This window comes from Mercurialis annua, linkage group LG1-X (assembly GCF_937616625.2).
Source record: "Mercurialis annua linkage group LG1-X, ddMerAnnu1.2, whole genome shotgun sequence".
NCBI classification, from domain to species: domain Eukaryota; kingdom Viridiplantae; phylum Streptophyta; class Magnoliopsida; order Malpighiales; family Euphorbiaceae; genus Mercurialis; species Mercurialis annua.
In genome coordinates this window covers 42,515,661-42,528,080 of record NC_065570.1, presented here as the reverse complement: position 1 = coordinate 42,528,080, position 12,420 = coordinate 42,515,661, and the positions used below count along the sequence as shown (strand labels likewise).

The following is a 12,420-nucleotide window of genomic DNA, read 5'->3' as shown; positions in this document are numbered from 1 at the left end:
TTATGAAAAACAAAATATTAATTTAAGATGTTATTTTCACTATTAAAAAAATAGTTTAGTTATTTAACAAGTTCAATGTCCAGCTTGATTATATTAAGATTAAAGCTGGTTAAGTGTTGGCATATGGTAATTAAGCATAATATGCATCTATTGGAATCTCCGTTAGTTGTCATTGCACTAGAACTTTCTTAGTGGTGTTGCTTTACTTTTCTTCATAATTTTAAAATAAGCTCATACTTTATTATTCATGGCTGCTACATCTATATTATAATCCACGGTTGTCAATTTGTCATGATCACATCAACTAAATTTTGGACCAATTCTTTACTAATTTTCAAAGGATTCATCCAAAAGTTGAGTAAAGAAATCAAATTGTTTTTGGATTTTTTAATGCATACTATATTAATATAAGCCTTATTAAATAGTAATATGGTTAATTGTGAATATAATCATGGAATTTAACGTATTTGGCAATTACAATACCAAATTTTAATTAAGCAATTTCAATTATAAAGTTTGACAACTCAAAACACATATTGAATTTCTGATAAAGTAAAATTTCAATTATAAAAAGTCTGGGCGAAATCTTTCTCTTTATCAGACAAGGCTGGCACAGAAGGAAGGGAAACTTTATTTTAAGTAAAACTCCGCGACAAAAAAGAAAAAGAAGAATGTTGAACAAGAAAAAACTTCGGAGTCCAACCTTTCAAAGGGGAAGGAAGAATAAAAGGAGATCGATTCGGTCGACCACCAGCAAACATAAACTCCTCGTCCTTTCGACAGGAGAAAGTATAAAAATAGTTAAATAAACTTACTGAATGCTCCTGACTACGAGACCTACAGGACTCGATGAAGGGGCAGATAATGCGAATGACCAAGGGGAATACTTAAATTTGTACAAATGTCTACAAACAAAGACTCAAGAGGAAAACACAAACCAACTACATACTGTTCATGAAAGACAACGATTTTAATGGCTGAATCAGTACTATGATTCGCCCGACACTTTGATCCAGACTTTATAATTACAAAAGACTCGGGAAAATCAAATTCTTCGGCAAATTCTGTTATCTATTCAACAGATAAAGAACTTCGGGTGTGCTCTAGATCATCACGAGCACCCCGAGACCCTTCGCCTACCTCTGACATTTTAAATTAAAATGGGAGGAAACAAGGAGGAATAAAGAATTTCAAATTTAAAAGATAAAAGCAAGAAAAAAACTGGAAAATTAACTTGAAGAACACGAAGAACAATGATGACAGAGAAACCAAAACCCAGAAATCAAAATACACAATCAAAGGAAAATCACAGTACCTTGAAATCAAGTACGCAAGATCAAACGAAAGATATGAAGCAACCTTGAAACGAGTAATCTTGAAGCGAATGAAACACACTGAAGAAAGAAATTGCCTTTTGAAAATCAAGAAATTTCGAAGAAAAACTGAAGTGAAGTGGAAGAAATGGCAAAAATGAATATATATGCCCAGAAATTGGGGTTAGGAAGATGAGAAGACGAAACCCTAAGGGTCACATCGGATGAATGACAAATGTCACGAAAACGAGACACTTGTCTTTCATCTGGCAACAACACTCGTCGATGAACGCCACATGGCAGAGATGAAAAATGGAAATGTCACGATCCAAATTTATGAGTCGCGACCGGCGCTAGGGAATGGGAGTGGTAGCTCCGAAACCCGTAGCAAGCCTAAAAACCTGTGTAAATTTTTCGCTTTTCAAATCATATTTCATATATCAAAATACATGTGACCCCATTTTACCAAAAACATCAGAGTGAAAATGCGTTATACAAATACATAGACAAAAAAATCTAGACTACTGCGGACCGCTAGAATGAAAACCTTCTTTTACTTCTTGTGCAAATGACTTCCGAGAATTTAAACTTCGGAAGTTTGACTCTTCAAATCATATCATACTATCCCTGAAATATGGGAGGAGCAACAGGGTCAGTATAAAACTGAGTGAGTTCACCAAATTACACGCAATATCACATAAAGGGTTAAAACCGTTGGAAACCCATTTTATATATAGAAAATACTCTTTTGAAATCATATTGCATACCCTGTTTAATTTCCTTCATAGCTTTTTGTTTATTTCATAAACTTATAGTTTATACATATCTGACATCTTTGATTTCTTATTTTGGTATTGATATTTTTCTTTCTCGTTTTGTTACAATAGTTTTCGATCGAATCTTAAATCTTAGGTTATATCATCATGATTCTAAATCAAATTAAATCATTGGCAAGTCCCTTGTGACTTGATCCTTATGGTTGGTTCCCGAGATAGTTCAACCGAGTTACCTTCAACCATATGATACAGTCCCGAGATAATTCAACCGAGTTACTTGTACCATTTCTCAATCCCAAACGATCGATAGGAGTCCCGAGATAATTCAACCGAGTTACTCCTTAGACACGGGTCCCGAGATAGTTCAACCGAGTTACCTTCGTGTCTGCATTCGGACTTTGCACCCTGCAGGTCTTTTGAACTTAACTGTCGATTCATATAATTTCTATTGACATTTAATAGGAGTGTTTGTTCACATTGTGTCTCGATCTTGTTTCGTATTGATTCTTGATGTATCGCACTTACTTTTTATTGCGTATGAGTTCCGAGGATTATCATCGAGAATGGATGAGATACATGTCCCGAAATAATTCTACCGAGTTCCACCTTGTATCTCAGTTCGTATTATTGAATATGTCAGAGTTCACTTTTCTTATCTCATGTATTTATCATTTCGATGATTTATGTTGGGTTTTCTTGATCCTTTATGGACCATGACATGCACATTACAATCTACAAGCATACATCTATAACACACGCACGTATGGGTATTCATTATAATTAAAAGTACGTATAGGAACGTACAATGTATCTTTATAAATATATGAATAATAGTACATATAGGCATGTACAATATATTTCTTATTTGTATTTGGTTCGATTTATGTCATTTTACTTTATCCATCCCCGGTGCCTTAGCATTTATGTTATTATCAAAATAACTTATTACGATAAAACATCATATTCAAAGCATACATACGTATACATTTTAAAAGCAAACATCTCGAATACATAAATATTCATATAGCTTTTCGTATTAAAATACGTAGCTTTATGAATATTAACGAGTAATTTAAAGTGTACTCACCACTTGCTATCCAAATTCTTCAAATAATTATGACGATATCTCGATCCGTTTGCCTCAAACCTTTTCGATAGTCGCTCGTCCGATCTACGCAAATATAATAATAGCAAGAATTAATAAAATTCTAACTATTATTAACTTAACCAAAAATTATGTTTCTAGCCAACTTCGGCTATCGAAACCGCTTACTTAAACGAAATTGACATTCTTAAAGTTTAGAACGTCGCCTACAATTTTCGTTTAGGTCTCGGACCATGAAACGCACCCGAAGGTGTCGAAAACAAGCTCATAAGTTATTTCTTTGGAGCTGTTTACAAGTGCAGGGCAGACTGCACAACAAAATGTTCTGTCCAAAATGAATATCCTAGAGTCCGATTCAACAAAAACTCAAATTTAAACAATTATAGTTAACATCCTAAAGTTTCCGTATCAACAAACGAAACTTGATTTGGACCTATACAGCCCGAGATATTGCCTTTGCAATATCGCTGTTTTGCAAGACATTTTCTGCAAACGTCATCTTGTTTACATCGACTAAATCGTAACTTACTACGCAACGAGGATAACCTATCGATACCACATTCCAGAATCAACACAATCCAGCCCCTAAATGCATCCTAATCATACACATTCCAAGACCTAGGCATCATTCAATCTTTAATTTCAAACAATTCTAACATAATAATCAACCACACATCAACCATTCCATAACTCAATTATGCATCTCAATTCCATGCCATAATCCAACCACTAATTAATCATTCAAAATTCCAAGTAATTACCAAATACCAAAGCTCAAAATTTCAGAATTCATTCATACCTTGAAGATGTCACATGCCAAAGTTTAATCACCAAGATTCACCATCCAATCCTTCATTTTCCAAGCTCAATTCACACCTATAATCATCAATCAAACAAACCCCTATTTAAACATTCACACCCTAACCAAGAATAACTCTCATACTCATCATAATCAAATCAATTCTCAGCCATAATCACTACAACTCATCAATTACATAGTATAAACATAAACTCTTAGTTAATCAAGCATCATCACCATTAAACTTGTAAAATCCGAAATATAACTCTGAAACCCTAACCAAAATCCGAGCTCCTTACCTCAAATTGAATCCATAGGTCTGTAGATAATCATTTCCTCGTTCCGTGGCCGCAAGAATCGTCCAATTCCGTTGAGAAACGAGGAAGTTATGGAGGATTGAATTTTTGAAGAATTTGAGAAAGGGGAGTTTCGGGTTTCATCTTCTTGTTGCTGCAAATTATGGTTTAAAATGAATGAATATCATTCATAATTAATGATATTGAGTGGATAAAATATCTCTTTTAGTCCTTTAAGTTGCCACCTCCTTTCGCTTCAATTTCTAACTTTTCTTTCGTCCGATTTAGTGCACTAATCGCTTAATCTTTTGATTCTCGATAAATTCCGTATTATTTATTTTCAAATAAATAATTTTAATTCCATATCTTATAGCTTTACTTTCCAATAATTTATTTTGGCAATTTTGGCCAAAAACGCTCAAATTTCCATTTTTGAGCTAACTTGCACTTTTTCTCACTTTTTCGTCCAATTTTCATTAATGACTATCGATAACCACTTTATCGATATTATTTTCTTATCTTGAGAAAATAGAGTTAAACACAACTTCCTCCGGAAGTTTGTGGTTAAAAGTCCACTTTAGTCCTTAAAGTGGCTAATTTGCACTTTAACTCTTATTTTTGACTAATCGTCAAACTTTCTTCTAAAACGATTTCGTACACTTACGAAACTTTGACGATCATTTATTAATAATATTTCACAAACCTTGACGTGAAAATTATTAGTTCGGGCTTTCCAACTTATTTTATTTTATTCCCTTTTTGTCTCGATTAAATCCAATTTATCCATAATTATTTTCCATTTAAATTATTATTCTACAATAATTCCAATAGACCCGCTTCAGTCTAAGTCCTTATTATCCAATCCTAATCTGATATTCTCGTTCTTAATCTTTACGATTATGCCTCGTGGCACTACACGTAATACCTCAAAAAAATTAGGTTATTACAATCTTCCCCCCTTACAAAAATTCGTCCTCGAATTTTCATAATCTTCTAATATCACTTGACTAATCCTTAATCATACCTTATCATTCTTTCCTTCCACACTTCCGCTGCGATACTCTGATTAATCATTCACTAACTGTTGACTTTACAGTTAGGTTCATACGGTCTTTAATCTATTACTATTCCTAGATGAAAGTATCTCGATATACTTATCGAGTAAATTCTTATCTAACAATCCTAACCATCTTATTACTTCTTAATTCATAATCACTATGAATCAATCCCTTCTTTTTCGATCGACTACAATAATATCTTCTTGCACGTGGATTCACGTCTCTTTTGTAACTAACTTCTATGTTCGATTCCCCCATTCTCGAGGTACTCTCGCACTTACTTTAAGTGCGGTCGTTATTACTTTACAAATGTGTAAAGTAGCGTCGACGTCTTCGTATTCAACATACGAGACTGCTTTAAAGATTTACAATTCAAATTACGATACATTTCACATCGCGTTATACTATTCGCCGTTCTACATACATACGTTCTTATATAGGCCTAACAAGATGATCAGTCTTGTCCTATGCCTCTATATACAGAGTCCCTGTCTGAGCTTACTTACGTTTAAAAACTCGTCCGTTTAAAACCGCGATACTTTTCATTTCTCTAATCATGTCATAATTGTGCACCGGTGTGATGGCTTCTCTCATCACAAGAGTTGCAATGACACTCCTCTTTTTCATTTCCAGACATACACAATGTATATGATGCATGTCCTATTAGTGAATGCAATATGGATGTAGTGATGCAATTCTATTCGTGTCAATGCGATGTTTTTATGATTCGTGTCCGGGCACAATTATGTCTTTTCAAAACATTTTATTTCGATCAAATACTTTTCTTTTCATAAAACGGAGTTTACGTAAGTTTCTTTGACATCAGACTCTGTATAACTACTCGTTCTTATCATTTATCGTACTATTGTTCGCAATCTATGTACATCTTTTGCATACAAAAAGATGTAATTCTACTCGTCCGCTTTTGACGTCGTTCGAAAAGTACGTCCTAAGCGTTCATGTTTGCACTAGACTAGCTCAAAAGGTTTAATCGCTATTGAGCTTCTAGCGTTTGGACTTCACGACGTTCTCTTCTACTATACGGTCTATTGGTTGTGTCACCTGTTGTATCCTATCACATGGGATGTTGCATCCCTCGTGTATTGACTTTGTTCTCCTTACTGGCAACATACATCCGTCATTGCGAGTGTATGGAACTTGCAAAGTTGGAACTTCCTTGTTCCGACGACGAGCTAATAGTGCTAGCTGCATAGCCTTTCGGTCTTTTCACTTTTATCATTCTTCTCGATCATCTCCTATTATATTCTTCGTATTAACTTTCATCATATCTTCTGGTCTATGTGATACACTTCGTTTACTCATTCTCGATGAGTTTCTCAATTCATTCAACTCTTCTTGTCATGTGTTGCCTTTGGCAATGTCTCTACTTCCATGCCTATTACTTATCTTGATTATTGACTCTCGGGTCTATTAACCAACTCTCTTCCATTTACTCTTGTCTATCTTCTTACTCATGCAGAGAAGTTTGCCAATTCTTATGGCACTTACTAACATCCTTTATAATCTTCACGATATCATCATCATATTGATCACTATCTTGCTAGAATCCTCTTTGGCATCTCATAACTTATTTGCATAAGTCTTCTTTAGACTTTGCTTCCCTTCTCACTGTATCCTTACTATTCGCAACAAGGCGAATTCGTCCTTTAGGTTACTATTAACTATAGCATTAACTCTTGGGTTATGCTTATCATTAACATCTTACTCATTTATCCAAACATGTGATATTCATACTTCATATATTTACTTCTTATTTAACCTTCTTCAGAATGGACTAGTGCATTTTCTAATTGTCTAACACTGTTGACAAGCTGAATAACTTCTCTCTATCAGTCTGTGTCAGTCTTTCCATAGATTGTGGTCCTAATCCTTCCACGATTCTTGTATAGACTCACACTTAATCTATCATTAAGTCGTGAGCGAATCCACTTAATTTATCAAACTCGATAACCTATCTTTGGACTGGTTTGTCTCCTCGAGTTAACGATATTAGCTTTTCTTTCTTGTTCTTAATCAAAGCAAATGGTAGAAATAATTCCTTAAATCGGGTCACTAACTCCACCCACGTTGTTTGATTCCTTATCGGTCTAATTACCTATCGAAACCATTCTTTTATTCAGGTACTTCTTTTCGCTAACTGATTCATATTGACGTTGGGTTGTTGCGGCACTCTTAATGCCTATACATTCCACCTTGTCAATACTAGGTTCCTCTGACCTTCGTCTCGTTCCTGACATCTACTGGCCAAATGGACTGGGTGACATTCGCCTTCATTACTTCTGGCCTTTTCTCAGGCCCCGTGCACTTATTGTGCAATGGCACACGCTCATGTAGTTCTCTGTTCATAGTATGTTGAATATATAAAAGAATCCCGATGAATTCTTTAAAATATAGCACACACTAGTCATCACAACTTACCATCATTAGCGTAATTTGGACCTTAGGAATGTCTCATTCCTTTAGGTCTCTTATGACCTCGTTTCGTATTATAAATCTTATGAGTATCCACTCATTATAGACTTAGAAAACATCAGAACATATACACGCATCGTATATGCTTCGTGCGTATCACTATCATAGCTATGAGCATCTATGTTAATCGACTTCAAAGAAAATTTGTATCCCCTAGATTTTCTTTGGCTACGTATCATATCTTGAGTCTTGCGAGCATTCCGCTCAACATAGACTTAGCAAAATATTAAGAACATATACTCACAACATTCATGTTCTATTCATACTCTACGCATATCTATAAACAATCTATGTTGGTCAAATCCAAAGAAAATCGGTGTCACCTAGATTTTCTTTGACTATGCCGCGTATCATAAGTCTTGTAAGCATTCCACTTATCATAGACTTCATAAAACAAGCAGCGTTTAATCATAAGGCACAATCCTATTCACACCAATCAATCACAAACATATACGTTCCATATATCTAACAATTAGTTACAGGTTTACGTACCTGCAAGCATACCACTCTCCTGAGTGATCGCGCTGCCAAAACCATACATAACTCATAAATCATATACTTTCCAATCACTCAATTCAATCATAGTCCATAACAATATTCTTTTATCATATAAGTCTCGAGAGTATATAACTCTTCGCAGACTAAAGATACTCGAAAGCGTATTGCTTACTCGAGTAAACACAAAACATAATTTGTGCTCATGCACACTCCTAACTCGACTCCAAATAGCACATATAGGAGGGGACGTCTTTGTAAAACGTTTGAAAAATCGATGAAAAAGATGATAAAGTTCAAAAGACATGACTGGAAATCCCTATAATCCGCAGTAGTTCCTAGGTATTGATCGACACTTCCCTATACTTCAATCACAAAAGAACAATGGCCTAGGAACACTAAACCATTGCTCTGATACCACCTTTGTCACGATCCAAATTTATGAGTCGCGTAGCTCTGAAACCCGTAGCAAGCCTAAAAACCTGTGTAAATTTTTCGCTTTTCAAATCATATTTCATATATCAAAATACATGTGACTCCATTTTACCAAAAACATCAGTGTGAAAATGCGTTATACAAATACATAGACAAAAACATCTAGACTACTGCGGACAGCTAGAATGAAAACCTTCTTTTACTTCTTGTGCAAATGACTTCCGAGAATTTAAACTTCGGAAGTTTGACTCTTCAAATCATATCATACTATCCCTGAAATATGGGAGGAGCAACAGGGTCAGTATAAAACTGAGTGAGTTCACCAAATTACACGCAATATCACATAAAGGGTTAAAACCGTTGGAAACCCATTTTATATATAGAAAATACTCTTTTGAAATCATATTGCATACCCTGTTTAATTTCCTTCATAGCTTTTTGTTTATTTCATAAACTTATAGTTTATACATATCTGACATCTTTTATTTCTTATTTTGGTATTGATATTTTTCTTTCTCGTTTTGTTACAATAGTTTTCGATCGAATCTTAAATCTTAGGTTATATCATCATGATTCTAAATCAAATTAAATCATTGGCGAGTCCCTTGTGACTTGATCCTTATGGTTGGGTCCCGAGATAGTTCAACCGAGTTACCTTCAACCATATGATACAGTCCCGAGATAATTCAACCGAGTTACTTGTACCATTTCTCAATCCCAAACGATCGATAGGAATCTCGAGATAATTCAACCGAGTTACTCCTTAGACACGGATCCCGAGATAGTTCAACCGAGTTACCTTCGTGTCTGCATTCGGACTTTGCACCCTGCAGGTCTTTTGAACTTAACTGTCGATTCATATAATTTCTATTGACATTTAATAGGAGTGTTTGTTCACATTGTGTCTCGATCTTGTTTCGTATTGATTCTTGATGTATCGCACTTACTTTTTATTGCGTATGAGTTCCGAGGATTATCATCGAGAATGGATGAGATACATGTCCCGGAATAATTCTACCGAGTTCCACCTTGTATCTCAGTTCGTATTATTGAATATGTCAGAGTTCACTTTTCTTATCTCATGTATTTATCATTTCGATGATTTATGTTGGGTTTTCTTGATCCTTTATGGACCATGACATGCACATTACAATCTACAAGCATACATCTATAACACACGCACGTATGGGTATTCATTATAATTAAAAGTACGTATAGGAACGTACAATGTATCTTTATAATATATGAATAATAGTACATATAGGCATGTACAATATATTTCTTATTTGTATTTGGTTCGATTTATGTCATTTTAATTTACCCATCCCCGGTGCCTTAGCATTTATGTTATTATCAAAATAACACATTACGATAAAACATCATATTCAAAGCATACATACGTATACATTTTAAAAGCAAACATCTCGAATACATAAATATTCATATAGCTTTTCGTATTAAAATACGTAGCTTTATGAATATTAACGAGTAATTTAAAGTGTACTCACCACTTGCTATCCAAATTCTTCAAATAATTATGACGATATCTCGATCCGTTTGCCTCAAACCTTTTCGATAGTCGCTCGTCCGATCTACGCAAATATAATAATAGCAAGAATTAATAAAATTCTAACTATTATTAACTTAACCAAAAATTATGTTTCTAGCCAACTTCGGCTATCGAAACCGCTTACTTAAACGAAATCGACATTCTTAAAGTTTAGAACGTCGCCTACAATTTTCGTTTAGGTCTCGGACCATGAAACGCACCCGAAGGTGTCGAAAACAAGCTCATAAGTTATTTCCTTGGAGCTGTTTACAAGTGCAGGGCAGACTGCACAACAAAATGTTCTGTCCAAAATGAATATCCTAGAGTCCGATTCAACAAAAACTCAAATTTAGACAATTATAGTTAACATCCTAAAGTTTCCGTATCAACAAACGGAACTTGATTTGGACCTATACAGCCCGAGATATTGCCTTTGCAATATCGCTGTTTTGCAAGACATTTCTGCAAACGTCATCTTGTTTACATCGACTAAATCGTAACTTATTACGCAACGAGGATAACCTATCGATACCACATTCCAGAATCAACACAATCCAGCCCCTAAATGCATCCTAATCATACACATTCCAAGACCTAGGCATCATTCAATCTTTAATTTCAAACAATTCTAACATAATAATCAACCACACATCAACCATTCCATAACTCAATTATGCATCTCAATTCCATGCCATAATCCAACCACTAATTAATCATTCAAAATTTCAAGTAATTACCAAATACCAAAGCTCAAAATTTCAGAATTCATTCATACCTTGAAGATGTCACATGCCAAAGTTTAATCACCAAGATTCACCATCCAATCCTTCATTTTCCAAGCTCAATTCACACCTATAATCATCAATCAAACAAACCCCTATTTAAACATTCACACCCTAACCAAGAATAACTCTCATACTCATCATAATCAAATCAATTCTCAGCCATAATCACTACAACTCATCAATTACATAGTATAAACATAAACTCTTAGTTAATCAAGCATCATCACCATTAAACTTGTAAAATCCGAAATATAACTCTGAAACCCTAACCAAAATCCGAGCTCCTTACCTCAAATTGAATCCATAGGTCTGTAGATAATCATTTCCTCGTTCCGTGGCCGCAAGAATCGTCCAATTCCGTTGAGAAACGAGGAAGTTATGGAGGATTGAATTTTTGAAGAATTTGAGAAAGGGGAGTTTCGGGTTTCATCTTCTTGTTGCTGCAAATTATGGTTTAAAATGAATGAATATCATTCATAATTAATGATATTGAGTGGATAAAATATCTCTTTTAGTCCTTTAAGTTGCCACCTCCTTTCGCTTCAATTTCTAACTTTTCTTTCGTCCGATTTAGTGCACTAATCGCTTAATCTTTTGATTCTCGATAAATTCCGTATTATTTATTTTCAAATAAATAATTTTAATTCCATATCTTATAGCTTTACTTTCCAATAATTTATTTTGGCAATTTTGGCCAAAAACGCTCAAATTTCCATTTTTGAGCTAACTTGCACTTTTTCTCACTTTTTCGTCCAATTTTCATATTAATGACTATCGATAACCACTTTATCGATATTATTTTCTTATCTTGAGAAAATAGAGTTAAACACAACTTCCTCCGGAAGTTTGTGGTTAAAAGTTCACTTTAGCCCTTAAAGTGGCTAATTTGCACTTTAACTCTTATTCTTGACTAATCGTCAAACTTTCTTCTAAAATGATTTCGTACACTTACGAAACTTTGACGATCATTTATTAATAATATTTCACAAACCTTGACGTGAAAATTATTAGCTCGGGCTTTCCAACTTATTTTATTTTATTCCCTTTTTGTCTCGATTAAATCCAATTTATCGCATAATTATTTTCCATTTAAATTATTATTCTACGATAATTCCAATAGACCCGCTTCAGTCTAAGTCCTTATTATCCAATCCTAATCTGATATTCCCATTCTTAATCTTTACGATTATGCCTCGTGGCACTACACGTAATACCTCAAAAAAATTAGGTTATTACAGGAAATTTGCTGAGGAAGCAAAACGAAGCGCCGGAACATGAATCGACTCGCCTCAAATAAAGCTAAAATTTACCAAAGC

General features: G+C 34.4%; 2 long non-coding RNA genes across 4 annotated transcripts; both read right to left on the bottom strand.

The window, feature by feature from the left end:
* Nucleotides 1-622: 622 nt before the first annotated feature.
* LOC130014661 (uncharacterized) lies at nt 623-4,497 on the bottom strand. 2 transcript variants are annotated; one of them, XR_007639189.2, is made up of 4 exons: nt 4,293-4,497; nt 3,994-4,070; nt 3,177-3,260; nt 623-1,940 (listed from the first exon to the last, which is right to left on the bottom strand). It is a non-coding gene; the product is annotated as an uncharacterized LOC130014661 (long non-coding RNA). The 2 variants fall into 2 exon arrangements; XR_007639191.2 differs by lacking the exon at nt 3,177-3,260 and having other exon boundaries at nt 4,293-4,471.
* Nucleotides 4,498-8,909: 4,412 nt separating this feature from the next.
* On the bottom strand, nt 8,910-11,634 carry LOC126671940 (uncharacterized). Of its 2 annotated transcripts, XR_007639195.2 has the most exons (4): nt 11,394-11,634; nt 11,095-11,171; nt 10,279-10,362; nt 8,910-9,043 (listed from the first exon to the last, which is right to left on the bottom strand). It is a non-coding gene; the product is annotated as an uncharacterized LOC126671940 (long non-coding RNA). The 2 variants fall into 2 exon arrangements; XR_007639194.2 differs by lacking the exon at nt 10,279-10,362 and having other exon boundaries at nt 11,394-11,574.
* Between the last annotated feature and the right edge of the window lie 786 nt (nt 11,635-12,420).